Source organism: Leiobunum rupestre, chromosome 8, assembly GCF_980474605.1.
Source record: "Leiobunum rupestre chromosome 8, qqLeiRupe1.1.hap1, whole genome shotgun sequence".
Classification (NCBI taxonomy): domain Eukaryota; kingdom Metazoa; phylum Arthropoda; class Arachnida; order Opiliones; family Sclerosomatidae; genus Leiobunum; species Leiobunum rupestre.
In genome coordinates, this window is record NC_143391.1 from 16,388,033 (window position 1) to 16,400,855 (window position 12,823).

Here is a 12,823-nt window from a genome sequence, read left to right on the forward strand (position 1 = left end):
AGTTCAAAAAAACATTAAGCTTATTTAAATTGAATAACAGTTTTACCCCATGCTTTTTCAAAATGAAAAAAAACCAATAACTTTGAAACTATATTGATTCTATTTTTCATATTTATAGTATAAACGAAATATGAAATACTCTTTCGAAAAACACTAAAAAACGAAGATAAAATACGTGAAAAAGTAGATTAATCCATAATTAAAAGGGATAATAAAGCTAAATCCTAAACAAATTTGAAGAAATTAAAAAACTTACTAATAACTCGTACCAATAGGTCTTCGAGCAAAAAACGCGAAACTCGGATCAAATAGATCTTCAAGTAATAAACTAAATTAAAAATAAATAAAATAGCCAGAAATTCCAAAGGTAGACCGGTTTCGTTCTATTTGGAACTCATCAGTACCGTGCGGGAAATCTGGCTGGCGACTGTCAAATCTAAAGGAGAAATTATTATTTATTTTTAATTTAGTTTATTACTCGAAGATCTATTTGATCCGAGTTTCGCGTTTTTTGCTCGAAGACCTATTGGTACGAGTTATTAGTAAGTTTTTTAATTTCTTCAAATTTGTTTAGGATTTAGCTTTATTATCCCTTTTAATTATGGACTAATCTACTTTTTCACGTATTTTATCATCCTTCTCACAGTCCATAGGTGGTTTCTTCTAACTAAAAAACGAATTCGAGTAAGTCGAAATACGGTACCGCGTAGCCTCTATTTCGTTTTACGGTGATCTATAGAGGTAAAACCGTACCAAAACGACTACCTTGTAACCTTACATAACCAATCTCTTATCCACTCTGTGACTACGTGTCAGGCCGCTCAGCAGAGAGGTAGTAGCCCCACCCTTTTCCCAGCATTAAACAAATTTGAATAGTCGAACTATAATTTGGATAATCATGGTCCAGTTGTTTCTTCCTTTAAGTGGGTGCTATGGCATTTTTTTTTGGTTTTAGTTACGTTGTGACTTGTCACGTATGGAAATCAGGAACGTATGTAATTAAGTGCTTCGTCATAGACGAGGGGTAAGACACTCTGTGAACTCGGTGTACACTGCCGTACCTTTGACTGTGCTAAATGGAACTCGCGAACTCTTGAAAATATGTACCTTTAACAGTGCTAAATGCACGAACTCGGTGTACAGATTATATGAGACTGTCTTACCCCTCGGTCTTATAGAGGGGTAGGGTGAAAAGTTAGGTTTTTGCCTAGTCAAATAGAAAAAGGTTGGTTTTTGGGCTTGTTGGGTTTATATTAACGAGATCGTTTGATGGAATAAACTAACTTGTTTATTGTTTATTTTCTATTTAGGTCCAAGCATTTACAAAAATATATTCTATCCGTTGAGCCGCCAAAACATGGTCTGGGGAATTGCCCGGTTCGCTTCGGTAATGTCTTTTACACCTGGCGGAATATATATAACTCCCGGCGCCAATTCCAATAATTCCCCCAACAATATTTTCCCCTTTTTTTGTTTTGAACAATATTGCATATTTACATGTCCAATATAATCTTCGGTTTCCGAGCTCGCGACGAGCGGCGGATAGTCGGGTCATTTAACTGTGGATCAATAGGTGATTGGGTGTTCGTAGTGGGAAAATACTGGAAATCCAAACGCTGCGGAATGGCACTAGTAGCTGCCGCAGGGGGTAGTGGATGACGTGAAAGCGTTGAAGGTTGTGCCGCGCACAATGGGGGTGAGGAACGCTGCGGTGGTTTGGCATGAGTTATGGTAATTGAGCCAGATGCTGTGTGTCGAGGAATAGCGGTAAAAGGTGGTGCCTATCATGTCTGGAAACCGTTAGAAAACGAAGGTATTAGTGTGGTCATTTGATGATGATCGGTATGTGGCAATGATGATGCGTGCGACGCTATAGGTGTAGTAACTGTCTCGTTAGGAGAAATTCTGTTGAAACGAATCTGATTCCGATGACGTGTGTGGGTACCCGTTGCGCACTGAATTGCATACATCATATTACCAATGGTTCGTGTTATCCTGCCAGGGATCCATGCGGGACCGCCACGTGTGTAGTCACGGATGTAGACTCCGTCATCTGAGGAGTCCAATAGTGGTCGGGGAAGATCTGTGCTGCTATAACCCTTGGTGCCGGTAATGCGAGAAGGATGGAATGTATCCAAACGCGTTAAAATGGACTGGTTGAGCATTAACTCAGCTGGTGAAGGGCCCGAGTGTAGTGGGGTGCGACGGTAATTTATAACACGTTCAGGGTGGTAAGGTGGGGTGGTAATGTGGTGAATACCGTGGCGCTTAGTGAATTCGGCAAATTCTTGACTAGAAAAGCATGTAGCATTATCTGTCACTAGTACGGGTATGATGCGGATGTGACTGCGTGAGAGGTAGTTGAGGGCGTGATATCGACTTCGATCCATTTGGAATAAGAGTCGATGGTAATTAATAGATAAAGGCCAGTAATTGGTCCGGCGAAATCCATATGCACCCGTCGCCACGGTGCGCTTTCCGGTATCCAAGCGTGATATTGACTAGGAGGAGATGGTGCGTTGCTGTTGCAGGTGTGACAAGTCTGTGACATGCGATCAATGTCTGCGTTAATTGAAGGCCACCATATCTTGGAGCGGGCTAATTCTTTCATCGAACGTGCCCCCTGGTGAGTGCTATGTAGTTCTTCGAGGATGGAACATTGTAAAGTCTGTGGTACAATAACCTTGTTAGATATCAAAATGATTCCCTTGAGAGTAGATATGTCCGGAAGGCGATTGTAGAATTGTTTTAAAGAGGGCAGGTTCGTGGCACTGCGTGGCCAACCCTCAATGGTATAACGTAGAACCTTTGATAAGATAGGATCGTTGGCGGTGTGTTCAGCCATTTTTGAGATATCAATAGCACAGTTATCATCCTGTCTGAGTAACAACACCATTTCGGTGGGTAGTGGCGGGTCGTTGACTGGTCCTGGTAAGGGCAGCTTGCTCAAAGCGTCCGCGTTGCAATGTAAAGAACCCTTTTTGTATTATATGGTGTACTCATATCCTGATAGTGTTAGAGCCCAACGCTGCAAACGAGCGGCCGCTGTGACTGGAACCGGCTTGTCTTCCGAGAAAATAGTGACCAAAGGCTTGTGGTCTGTGATGAGTATAAACTTCTTGCCAATTAAATAATTACGGAAACGCGTGACCCCGAATATAATGGCCAAAACTTCTCGTTCTATTTGGCTATAGTTTTTCTCTGCAGGCGATAGTGTACGGGAAGCAAATGATATGGGATGTTCAGTTCCGTTGATATTGTGCGATATTACGGCCCCCAGGCCCACAGGTGACGCGTCACACGCCAAAATGACCTCTCTGGCAGTGTCAAAGTAGACCAACATGTTCGAGGAGATAAGGGCCTGTTTGGCTTTAGCGAAGGTTTCGGTGTGCAGCGATGTCCATTGCCAATTGTTGCCTTTATGCAATAAGTCATATAAAGGAGATAGTAGCGTTGATGACTCCCGAATAAATTTGGAATAGTAATTGAACAGACCTAAAAATGATCTCAATTCGTCGATAGAACCCGGAATAGGGGCCTCTTGAATGGCCTTTAACTTGCTTTGCTGAGGGTGTAAACCATGTTTGTCCAACCGATAACCCAGGAAGTCAATTTCTGTCTGTAGAAACTGGCATTTAGATTTGTTCAATTTGAGGTTCACGTCAGTAAATTTGAAAAGTAAACGTTCTAGTTTGTCCAATACATCATCTTCCGATGAGCCGCCCAGTAATATGTCGTCCTGAAAAGGAATGCAGTTGCGGTGATCCTGTAGCAAGGTTTCCATGTATCTCTGAAAAATGGCAGAGGCAGACGAAATTCCGAAAGGCATTCTTGTGTACTCGAAAAGGCCCTTGGAGGTACTTATGACTACGAGTTTTCGAGAAGATTCATCGAGCTCCAGCTGGTTGTATGCGTTTTTCATGTCCAGACGCGCAAACATTTTACATCCGGCTAATTTTGCAAATATGGCTTCAGTCGTTGGTAAAGGAAACTTTTCGGTGTCTACAATTTTGTTGGTAGTGATCTTGAAATCGCCACAGATCCGCACCGAACCATCCCCTTTAAGTATGGGAACTATTGGCGCGGCAAAATCGGCACATGGAATTGGTGTAATTATTCCTTCCCTCTGCAGGCGGAGTAACTCCGTTTCAACTTTCTCCTTCAAATGATATGGTAAGGTCCTGGACTTGTGAAATTTAGGAGGAGTGGTGTGTGTCCGTATCAGGAATTTCACTTTAATATCTTTGATGTGGCCCAAGCCACTGTCAAATGGTTGCGGATAGCGTTTCAGAATGTCTTGCAAACGAGCATGCGCCATGTCCATATGTAAAACTCGGTCAGATAGTTGAGGCAATATATTAAATGAGGAAAAAATCCAAGTGCGACCCAATAAATTGGGGCCTGGACCCTCGTAAAAACATACCGGCAATTCCAATGTAATTCCTCGGTATGTAACAGTTACCATTGCTGTACCTTTAATGGGTACCGAGTGGCCTGAGAAGGAACGTAAAATCAAAGGTGACAGCTGCAATTGTCCTTGTAGTCGTAGTTGGTTCTGGTGTGAATCAGAAATTAAGGTTTGTGCAGAACCCGTGTCCATTTCAAAGGTTAAAGGTGTGTTGTTGACCGTGCAATTGATGTTTATAGGCGGTGGTGCATCGGAAAGTCCCCTGAGGTGGAACAATTCATATTCAAGATGTGCGGAATTAGCGTATTGGTCGTTTATGTCAAATTCCGGCTGTGTTGAAGATTCATCAATGTAATTGGTACGTCGATTCGAGAAATCTGTACTATGGTTGTTTGATGCTGAGGCGTCTTGGTTCCAGGTAGAATTAAAACGTCCTCCCCGTTCATAGTTGCGCAGTGCAGTTTGAAATTGGCCCCTAGATTGTCCCCTATGAAAATTGCCCGAACGTTGTACGGATCTCCCCCTCTGAAAATTTGCGGCTTTTTTCTTGCAGGCACGGGCCAAATGGCCCTTTATACTGCAATAATGACATACGTCATTTATGTATGGACATTCCCATTCAGGATGTTGCATGTCGTTACATCGCAAACAGGCCTTTTGTTGTTGTTGGGTACTTCCAGTGTTTGCTCGGGTAACTTGTCTAGAATCCATACGCGTTGGTGTTTGATACGAAACATTTGATAATTTGTTCACTGAAGAATTGGTTTGAGTGGGTGGATGTGGAGTATTGGTTTGTTGTCGAATCGTCTGGGCTTCTTTGTCAACAATTTCAATGGACTGTGAGATTTGGATACATTTGGCTAAATCTAAAGTGCGCTCAGATAATAACTTCTTCTGGATGGTGTCATGGTTGATGCCCAGCACCATGCGGTCTGCATGGAGTCTAATGTCGTCCCAAAATTACAAAATTCTGCCTTTCGCCGTAGGTCAGCTACAAAAACTGCAACGGATTCATCATTGGTGCGGTTTCGTGAATAAAACTGATACCTAGCTGCAACCTCGTGTGGCACTGGTTCAAAATGCTCCTTCAACAAAATATTTAATTCGTCGTATGACTTGTCTTCCGGTTTGTCTGGCGATGTTAAGCTCCTAAGCAAGGCGTATGCCTGAGCCCCCACATACATGAGCATCATAGCTCTTTTCTTATTGGTGATAGCATTGATAGCTGCGGCATTGGCAACAATGTTGGTGTTAGGATCAATGATAGGTGCCGGCTCTATAATGTCATGTGCCAGAAAAAATTGTGCCAAACGTTCAGAATATAAGGACCAATGTTCAGTGGTGGAATCAAAGGGTGGAAAATGTCCAAACAATGCAGCCATTCTTCGCTTGATAACTTGATAAACTTGATTATTCCAAAGAGACAAACTTGATACTTGATAAATGTGATTATTTAAATGAGACAAACTTATTAACTTGACGCACTTGATTATTCGAATGATAAAAACTTGCTTATTTGATGAAAGAAACTTGATAACTGGATGTACAAAATGTGGTATTTGTTTTTGGAGATGGTGTATGTGTTACGTTGTAGACAAAAGAAATCCGTTCAGGTAAGCCTTGGCTTAACATGCTGCGTTTGGTTTCATAGACATGTATATAACATATTATGCGGATAAAGAATACCGTTTATGAAGATCCCATCTCCGTCGCCATTGTTGGGTTTATATTAACGAGATCGTTTGATGGAATAAACTAACTTGTTTATTGTTTATTTTCTATTTAGGTCCAAGCATTTACAAAAATATATTCTATCCGTTGAGCCGCCAAAACATGGTCTGGGGAATTGCCCGGTTCGCTTCGGTAATGTCTTTTACCCCTGGCGGAATATATATAACTCCCGGCGCCAATTCCAATAATTCCCCCAACAGGGCTCAAACAGAGGAGCATGCAGTGGTATAGCCAGATGGGTGGGCCAAGGGGCAAGTCCACCTCCCCCAAAACGTATGGCTTTTTTTTGTTTCCCATTGTGTGCTCCCTCCGAAATCAAATCCTGGTTACTGTGCTGGGCTTTAATCAGGGAGAATGTCACTCAGAATTCAATTCCGCTATTTCGTTCTTGAGTATCGGAATTCTTTTTTGGCATTTGGCTTCCGCAAAATTCTTAATTTCTTATGTTAAATTTAATTTTTTTTAAAATTTGGTTTTATCTATTTAAACCTTTTTTGTAGAGCTTTCAAATATTTATCTAATTTTTAATGGAATCTAACCACCACGTATAGGCTTCTGTGGTTGCCTGCAGAGTTTTATTTTGCGAAATATTATTATTATTAAAGCAACAAACCTTTCTAGCTTGAATATTTTTTAGATATAGACGCGTCATCAGTCATGATATTTTAAAATTACTGTGCAATAACACATTAATTGGTATAAACTAGATAGTAACAAATTTGCAAATAGCATTTTTTTTTAATGTAGGTCTATTAATTAATTAAGCAAAAACGTATTAAATGGTTTTTCCAAATGAATTTCAATGATTTTCTCGAAATGGACTTTCGGTCCTTGATGCGTTTTCGCTAATTAAGGCAGTGGTGACGTCCCTATACTGAAAACGTCAAAGGCTACAAAATAATACGTAACGCAAGTAAAATTTTTGTAATCATATTGTGAGTATAAAAATATATGATAAAATAACAATGTTCTAAATTATTATTTGAAATAATGGTCAAATCTTTTTTCATGGAAATTTAAATTACTGATTAAAAGAGATTACTGTGATTAAAAAACAATGAAACTGGAGAAGATCACACGTGTAATTTATTATTCGGAGACGTTTCGAGCCGTGGCCCTTTATCAATCCATTTTTTTAAACCTAAATTAATATAAATTTAAAAAACACGAGATTTTAAAGCATGTCGCGTGAGGCGCATGTGTGACAAAAAAGAAAGAAAGAACGTGAAACAAAACAGATACCAAATGGAATAAATACTATACAATAAAAATATAATTTTAAACATTAAGTAGACCCCAGTTAGTTATTTCTGAACAGCCTCTATCTAAATTTAAAGTAAGCCTACCCTTTTTTCGAATAAATATGCCTTCTAAGAATTTTCCCAAATATTCTTCGCAATAACATTTGTCACAGTTCTTTATACAAATTTTATGTTCTTTAATTCTATCGGTAATTGAACGTTTGGTTTCTCCAATGTATACATTAGAACACGAGCAGGGAATTTCATAAATTACACCTCGTAAATTTTCTTCGGAAATTTTTGGTTTTAATTTTGAAAGTTGTTTTTCTAATGTGATAGTGGTTTTCGAAACTAGGTTTATACCAAATAGTTTTAAAATACGTTTTAATTTTTCCGTCGTGTTCTTCATGTATGGGAGAACCGATGTTTTTAATTTTTCAGAATCAACTGGTTTTAAATATTGAACTATATTTTGATTCAGAATAGAAGTCACCAAATTTTTAGGATAGTCCGAGCTTGTTCATTGATTATAAAAAAATAGTTATAATTTGTTTATCTAAAATGGGATTATCAGATATTTTCTCAATGTGGCTTTTTAGACCATTTATCACTGATGTTTTCACCTGGTGAGGATGATTGGAATTGAAATTTAGACACGTTTTTGAATGAGTGGGTTTTTGGTACATCGTGAAACAGCCATTTTGTTTTTTCTCAATATTAATATCTAAAAACGATAATCAACCAGAGTTTTCTAATTCTAAAGTAAATTTAATTTTCGAATTAATATTATTAATAGATTGGTGAAAAACGTCTAAATTTTGTCTATTGCCTGACCACACAAAGAAAATGTCGTTCATGAAACGTCTTCCAAATTCTCAACAAATAAATTGGCAATGATCGGGGATTATCGGGGTGATTATTAGACTGAGTTGATATGGGACACAGGGCCGTGCAAACGGGGGGAAAGGGGGGGGGCAAAATCCGCATTGCCCCGTTGAAAAGGGCCCTAAAGCTGAAGGTGCCCACGGGAAAAGTTCCAGGGGGGGGGGGGGGGGGCAAATGGAAGCCCCACGAAAGCTCGGCACGGCCCTGATGTGACAAGATTTAATCTTAAAATACGAATAATCATTAATGATAATTTTCAAGGATAGGTAATTTATCAGTTGAACTCGGGTGATGTTATTTCACCAGTACATATTTACATAAGTTTATAATATTTTACATAAGTCTGTCACTTCCTATGTTTTACATGCAAAACTTTTACTGAGAGCTAAATACGATAGCGGGGCGATTTTCGTATCATGATGACGTCACTCTTACGAGACGTTAGTAAAATATTTTCCAAAGTGACATACTTATTGAAAAATATTATAGACGTATGATATTTATAATACCTGAGTTTCAAATATATAACTAGATACAGCCATAGGTGCCATAACTACAATAAGTAGGACACTTTCCATTGCTTTAATGCTAATTTCCTTACAGAACCTTTTTGCGACAAAGATACTCTCTTGAAGTTACCGTCCTTGGTGAATAATTTTCTTTAAGAATATAAGCCTAATATCGGAGAGCACGTTCTGGAGTCGCGAGGAACTTTGCCTTTGTTTTGAAGCCCGCGTGCCAAAAAACATATTTGGGCTCGTTCCGACGAATTGTATTTTTTATTTTATCAATTAAGTGTAATATTCCGCCGATCTATCGGAAACCAGATATTATGGCTTAGGCGGAAGTCTCGCGTGTTTTAGACAATAGGGGGCTCTGTGCTGATAAAACATCTGCGCAGTAGCTATGAAAATCAGTTCCGTTGTAAATCTCGTTAATTGTCATACTTACTGTTCTTATGTTACTTATGATATGGCCTATTGAATCTTTCCATTATTTCCGTTAATTATAGTCCTTTTTATCATCATTTATTTGAAATCTCCTATTCATTTCCGCAAGAGAGCTTTACAACGAAAACAAACTTCACTATTGAGTTGAGAATACTGCCGTGCAAAGCACAAAAGCATTAACGACCAAAACCAAAATATGGAGAAAACCCGCAAAATTCAAACTTTCTTTGCCTTAAGATACCCCAACTTACTTCTTTCAAGTTTATATAGTAGACTTGGATTTTTCAACTCAAATTATATTCTGGTTCTAAAAAATTTACAGGCCAAACGATATTTCAGAAATATCATTAAAACCATGTCTTAAAACGCGAAGAAAATGCGTTTTGATTTGACTTTTAAAGAAAATAAACACATTAATGCGTTTTTGGTTTGAAAATAATGCAAAAACCTAAAATAATGCGTTTTGCAACAAGTCATTTCTCTAAGAACAAAAATTTTAAATTCGAAAATTAGTTCAAAATTGAATTTAACGTATGAAATAAGGAGAAATAAAACCAAAATCTGTAAATCGAAAATTTGGTCGTTAATGCTTTGTGCTTTGCACGGCAGAATAATAATTAGCATTTCCGTACCCAAAAAACTACTATTCGAAGTTATGGGAATTTAAAGTTATGGGAATGCGAAGTTATGGGAATTTTGTATTCGGGGTTTTGGTTCGAAGATATGAGAATTCTACGTAATGGGAATTCTGAGTTATGGGAATTCGGCGATATGGGAATTTATGGGAATTTTGTATTCGGAGTTGTGATTTTCGAAATTATGAGTCGTTCCCGACCATAGATATAGGAAACGTATATAAAGGTCTAGATAAAATATTTCAAAGGGAGTGAATACGGAGGTGACAGCTAGCAGAAACGCGTAATTTCTGCAGGCTATCCTTATAAGGCGCTATCTATCGGTAAGAAAGCTCGTGCTATCGTCGCGAGAGCCATTGTCTCCTGCTTAAAAATTATACTAAAAGTCACCAACAGATGGTGTCTAAAGGTCAAGGACTTAGTACTAAAATGCTAAGAGAGCTCGCGCTCTTGGTCACGTGCCTTCCTCGGTGTCTGCTAGGTGTCAATTCCGTCAAGAATGTATTGAAGTTACTAAGAATATTGGACAACAGGATTCTGATTCCCATCCTCGCAGCCTTTGTACCTTAAATTCGTCTGCTTTCCCATTGAAGTTTGCTATATGGTTTGACCTTGAATGCCCCTTAAATGCAGACGAACTTTCTCCACAAGAGCTGTGAGGATGGTACCAGGGGATAATGTTATGCTGAAATATTCTTAGTAACTTCAATACATTCTTGATTCCGTATTTTATGTTAGGCTTAGACACCCCGAAATTTATCTAGACCTTTATATACATTTCTTATATCTATGTTCCCGACTCGTTGCTCCGTTGCCATCTAGTTTGAGTTACTGAAAATAATAATTCGATTATGGATTACGTCACCTTAAGAACCCTCATTTGATTGGCCCACGTCAATCGAGTCACGGCCCCCTGCACGTGCTCACGTGATCGAGTTTAATGTAGTTTTTAAACATGGTAGACTGTTTCTTTACTCGTAAAGATTTTTCTCTTATATGCAAAAGTTTTGGATAACTATTGCGTGGTTTGTTGTTAAGGCTCCTCGATGTTTCATTTCCACATGTAGAAAACGATTTGCGGTGGACGGTAATGTGTCGTTGTACACAGGTAAAAGTTTGGATTTCCTTAAGCCTCGGGGCAATTTGAAATTTTAACAAACGGCGGGCTTTCAAATTGATGATTTGGTAAATATTACTTCAGGAAGTTCAGTGAGCCTAGTGGAACAAAAACGCAGGACTATAATTACTGCAATATCCGTTTTTTTAAAAACACTTTATTTAACATAGTACTCAACCAAAGATAATTTAAACTCGTACCCTAGATTCGAATACTGAGAGCTTTCCCATTGACGGTTTTGTTACGAAGCGTTTACCCTTTTCCGGCACGTGACCTCAGAAAAATCGGGCTCCATCGGTTGTGGCACGGCCAACTGCGATCACGAGCTGCCGCGCTATATCGCATGTTATACTGGGTCGTGGGGCAGCGGTTTACTCTTTCAAGCTCGAACGGGTGCCCTACTAACCAGGGAACGTCAAGTGGAATTATTGGGTTCCGAAGCCTTATCCCCGCTTTGTAAGCTATGTGGTCAAGTGAATGAGGATGTTTACCATGTTCTCCTAGAATGCCCAGAAACGGAAACTGACCAAGCGTGTAACAGCTAGCGGGCCGAGCATTTTGGGTACCCCTTGGGATGTTTGGGACTTCGAGGTGATCCAAAAGGTGTTAGAGACTTGGCAGAAGAAGAAAAATTAACTTATTTGACTACCCTAACTTCTCTGTTTCCCGGTCTACATAGTACTTCCCCCTAAAATTTATTACATAACGTTGTATATTACTTTTTCCTGTTTACGTTTTCCTGGTTAATTTTCCATTACCATTACCTTTTATTTTTATTACTAGCGTATTATTGTATAATTAATGCTGAGCTCCCATTGGAGCCGCCCTGTTACAAAAGGGTGTACTTTGTACGAGCGAATAAAAAACCTTTGAACCTTTAAGGCGCAAACCATGGAGCGAATTTTTTCTGAGTTCCGGCGGGAAGTGGGTAAACGCTATCGGCAACGCGCGAGAGAGTGATTTCGAATCTAGGGTACGAGTTTAAATTATCGTTAACTCAACGAAGACCGATATTTGCAATCTCTTATGTTGTTTAACAGTGGAATGTTGAATTTAAGCAAAGTGCGAGACATTTATCTTAGCTAAGCTTCTAAGAGAAAAAGCATATTATTAAATAGAAGGTAAAGTTTTGAAAAATAAGACAATTATCAGTGTGATTGTTGCTGTTTAATTCAATGACTGTCGTCAATTCGTCATAAGTGTCATTATTTAGTGTAATGTATTTTTTCTGGGATATAATTACTCTTTCATAAGGTTTTTGTTTATCTACGTTTCTACTAACTTTAAATGTGAAATAAATTTAAATACAAAGGTTAATATTAAGGACCTTCAATCACTGCTTCTCATAAAACTGCCTTTGACATTGCCTGATATTTTAAAATTTAGGCCTATGTCAGGCCTAGGCTTAAATATTTTCAAAGCGAACCTAAACGAAATCTTATTTATCTTCCTCACAATGGCATTTAAATATTCCTTATAATAAGTAAATATGAAAACAAAACTAAAAGTTCAAAAAATCTTAACACTATTATTAAATAAAAATTCAAAATCGTTAAAGTGGTTCATGTGAAAAACTCCAGCAAAAACCTATGGGAATTCTGCGAGCTTGGATCGGATGGATCCTGTAAAAATGGTCTGAGCTTCTACTATTTTTAACCGCCATGCTATGGCGCTAGCGGCTTGCCGTAGTCAATGAATGACCGCTGATTGGCTGAAGCTTAAGCAAATACTATATAATCATTAGTCGTTGCTACAAAATGTCTTGGCGTCAGGTTCTCCCGTACTCGGGAGCATTCTAGCAGAGATACTGACAATATAGAGATATGAAACTCCCTATACATCGCTGCGACCCCTTT